Raw genomic sequence first — 678 nt, 5'->3', positions numbered from 1 at the left:
TGTAGAAGAATGAAACTATATCCCTATCTTTCACCCTGCACAAAAGCCAATTCCAAATGGCTCAAAGACCTCAATGTAAAGCCTGAAACTCTGAAACTGTTAGAAGAAAACATTGGGAAAAACCTACAAGATATAGGTGTAGGAAAGGATTTTCTAAACCAGACATCAATTGCTCAGAAAACAAGGGCAAGAATTAACAAATGGGACCTCATTAAACTAAAAAGCTTCTGTACATCAAAGGAGGCAACCAGGGAAGTGAACAGAAAACCCACAGAATGGGAGAAAATCTTCACCAGTGACACATCTGACAGAGGTTTAATATCCAGAATATATAACGAACTCAAAAAACAGAGAATCAAGACTAGAAGCAACCCAATTAAAGTATGGGCTTAGGAGTTGAACAGAGAGTTCTCAAAAGAAGTAAAGATGGCTATGAAACATCTTAAAAGATGTTCAACATCACTAATAATTAGGAAAATGCAAATTAAAACCACTTTAAGATTTCATCTTACCCTGGTCAGACTGGCTAAGATCAAGAGAACAAATGATACCAAATGTTGGAGAAGATGTGGGGAAAGGGAAAATTCATACACTGCTGGTGGGACTGCACATTTGTTCAACCCCTATGGAAAGCAGTGTGGAGAACTCTTAAAAAACTACAAATGAACCCGGCATTTT

Source organism: Nannospalax galili, unplaced genomic scaffold (genome assembly GCF_000622305.1).
Source record: "Nannospalax galili isolate Female #2095 unplaced genomic scaffold, S.galili_v1.0 scaffold397, whole genome shotgun sequence".
Classification (NCBI taxonomy): Eukaryota; Metazoa; Chordata; class Mammalia; order Rodentia; family Spalacidae; genus Nannospalax; species Nannospalax galili.
The sequence above is the reverse complement of the archived record's forward strand: the minus strand, read 5'-3'. Positions refer to the sequence as shown.